Genomic DNA, 3,413 nt, shown 5'->3' with positions numbered 1-3,413 from the left:
AAGAAAGAACGTTATTGTAACTTACCGGTTCGGTTTCGGATCTTCTTGAGCCAAAAGTTTTGCGAATCGGAACGATCCGACTACTGACGATTTCTGGAACACCGTGCAAAACCAAAACACGATTTGTTTTGGTTCTCCACTCTCTTTATGTTCAACTCGCAGTCGAAGAACAATGGATAAATGATTGCTGATGACAGGTGATGATGCACGGTAAACAAAGTTACTCTGTTCTGTATAAAAATCCATACAGATTCGAGAAAAGTGTCTCCACTTAGTTTTATGTTTGGGCACTTTACACAGAACGTGAGCAAAAAGCTTTTACACATTCGAAAGCTTTCAGCCATTTAGTCAATTCTGTATATTTTGACATGGGGATGTCCATGCATTTTGGAAATTTCTCTGCAAAAGTAAAGTTGAAAAGAATTCCTTAGAAAAAAGTATCTTCGCAATAATTAAGTCTTTATTTACATCATTAAAGGTAATTAAACAAACGATTTAAATGCAGTATGCATGCTTCAGTAGATGCTTGTGAGTTTTTTCTTCCGCCAGAAGATCTCAATCTTCTTTGACCGGGTTCCGTTCGGATCATAAGCGGCCAACATCTGCAGAATTTCGGTCTTATCGAGAACCAGCGACCGTTCCAGGTTCGTTAACTCTGCAGCGGTTCCTGAAATCAAACCAATCAATTAGGTGGTGTAAATTTTTACAATAATTTTAGAAACAGATTAACTATATTTTCTTACATTTTAGCCATAGCAGGTGTTTCTCTTCCGTTGCCGGGTCCGAAGTTGAATAACACCAACTGCAACACAATTCACCGATTCCGATGCCAAAAGGAATGATGTACCTGAAATAGAAATCAAAGCTTAAAGATTGAATAAAAATAAAGCATCCATTTGGTGAAAAATATTTATTGTATTTATGATATGAAAGAAACAATTGATTAATTGAACAATTTAATTGGTAAAAACATGTCTAAACCATACCAAGAAAATTACTTTATAATTAAATGCGTTATTGTTTTCATGGTGGGTTTTTTGATTTCCGGTTTTGTTTAAAATGAACTAATTCCACTAATGAATTCGATTTCTAAAATAAAAAGCTTGAATATCCAGAGAAGTTTTACCCCATTTCAACTTCAGTATTCACATCGTAGACAAAAAAATATTATTTATTGGAATTACAGTAGCTGTATAATGTAACTGTTATGAAAAGTCGAGGATTAAACGTTAGAGAAATCTTTGAAAAAGTATTTTATCGTAAAATTTCACTTTTGAGTAGAATCCATCCGTTTTTAAAGAAGAATCATTTAGCCTTTTTTGAAATTACAAAGATTTTATCATGTTTAATTAACGAAAGTTGTATAATTATTAAACTTACAACTAAATTTGATTTAGTCTATTAAAAGGACTATTTGCAAATGGCATCGAGATTTCAAACGATAAATTGTAAAAATCTATACTTACTCTTGAGACAAAGTATTTGGATTTGATTTGTCTACCCACAAACCGTCCTTTACGGACAGACACGGAAATCGTTCTTTACGGACAAATAAGTTGTGGAACCATCAGGGACAAATTACTACGGCATGTTCCTATTTTTATTTTTCCGATAGAGGAACGCTGGCTACCGTTAGTCGTTGCTATCCATCCGATCATCGTTCCTACAATCCCTTGTGGTTCTTATTGAGTCCTCCTCAATGAGCCGAATGCCACAGGGTTTCTTCACTGGATTTCATTTAAACGGCTGCTTACCGTTGCATCCTGCAAACAAACACAAATAAATGTTCGTCTGAATAAATTTCTGTCGGATTTAGAAAATTTCAAACCCGCCGATGATATCAATAAACTTTCCGGAACTTCCAAAACATTCCGGGTTGGATCGCTGCCTTTGTCGTTACCATTTTCCAAATTTAAGCCAGCTTCTAACGCCTTCTTCCGGCTGCCGTAAAGCCGATTATAGGAAAAACCTAAATGCAGGAACTGTTTGTACAATATTCCTAAAATCACATAGAGGTTGTGGTTAAACTACGAAGCTGAATGATGAGAATTGAATACATACCTTTTATTATTACATATTATGATGATTATTAATCAGTACCTATTCCATCGTAAACACGAAAGAACATTGAATTCATCGTAGTGCAATTGAAAAACTTTTTGGCTTTGACACCCCTGTTGCAGCTTTCCAACAACAGCAAACTTTTTATACAGAGCTGCGTAATCGAGTTTTAGTTTACATTTGTATATTGGCAACCCAAATCTACCCAAAATTGAATTGGGGATATACAAATTTTGAGCATCAATCGATTAGTTTCAATGAATGTGTATTCTCAACACATTTTATGAATAACACTATTTTTCCGTGTGATAAACGCAGTACAAATGTCTACATCAACACACGGTTAAGCAAGACAACATAAATTGGGTTCGTGGTAACACAACAGTGCTGCCAGATATTCTGGGAAAGAGTATCAAAGTACTTATTGAGAAATGATTACTTTTCCGGTTAAGGAATATAAGAACTGGAATGTGACAATTAGCTACCCAAGTAACACAAATCCAGTTAACTAGCTTTTCGATGTTTTATTAAGGCGCCTGATTATTAAACTCAGTGCCTGATTATTAAACCGCCTTTAACTTTGTGACAGTTCTCGATCAAGATGTCAAAACAGGACACGTTCAGATTAGATAGCACATATTTGAATAGGAATTCCCACTTTTACACATTTTTGATAAGTTCTGTGTGTTGATTTTGAGTTAAAATAATAAAAATTTATAAAAATCTATGAAAACTTCGAATAACCGGAAGTTCAATGAATAACTCTAGTATTGAGTGAAAGGGTTCAAATAGGAGGTGTCGTGATTTTACGAATCTCAATTCAGAGATTCACTTAAACACGTCTGTCGCTCACAAGAATAGATCAATGACTGACTTTGTTTTGATTGTTTGCCTAGTGTTGCCAAAATAGCAAACGTTGCCGAAGAAATTTATTTTATTTTATTTATCTTCAGTGTTGCTGAATACAACTATTATTTTAATTTATTTTTAATTAAATTTGATTTCTTTTTTTCATATCCTTCATCTCATCCCTACATTCCTTTTCACCTCTATTCTCAATTAAAACTTTTTTACGCGTCGACTTTTGTTTTTTTCCTTAGAATTAAATTTTTTACCTAATATCCTTTATTTTTATTCCATATTCCACATCTTCATTCTCAATCCTACAAAATTTATTTAATTTCTGCTTGACCTTTATCTCATCTCTACATTCCTTCTCAACTCTATTCTCAATAGAATCTTTAAATTACAGACTTTTGTTTTTCTAAAATACAAAATTTTATATCCCAAATATCCCTCATTTCAATTCTACATTCCATTCTCTGCCAAAGCTTTTCAAATCTTAATTTTTA

General features: G+C 33.5%; 1 long non-coding RNA gene across 1 annotated transcript; it reads right to left on the bottom strand.

Moving 5' to 3' along the window:
• Positions 1 to 742: 742 nt before the first annotated feature.
• LOC129745162 (uncharacterized) lies at positions 743 to 2,177 on the bottom strand. The gene is made up of 4 exons (XR_008737089.1): positions 2,062 to 2,177; positions 1,829 to 1,999; positions 1,467 to 1,763; positions 743 to 847 (listed from the first exon to the last, which is right to left on the bottom strand). It is a non-coding gene; the product is annotated as an uncharacterized LOC129745162 (long non-coding RNA).
• Between the last annotated feature and the right edge of the window lie 1,236 nt (positions 2,178 to 3,413).

The sequence above is a fragment of the Uranotaenia lowii genome, chromosome 2 (genome assembly GCF_029784155.1).
Source record: "Uranotaenia lowii strain MFRU-FL chromosome 2, ASM2978415v1, whole genome shotgun sequence".
Lineage (NCBI taxonomy): Eukaryota > Metazoa > Arthropoda > Insecta > Diptera > Culicidae > Uranotaenia > Uranotaenia lowii.
The sequence above is the reverse complement of the archived record's forward strand: the minus strand, read 5'-3'. Positions and strand labels throughout refer to the sequence as shown.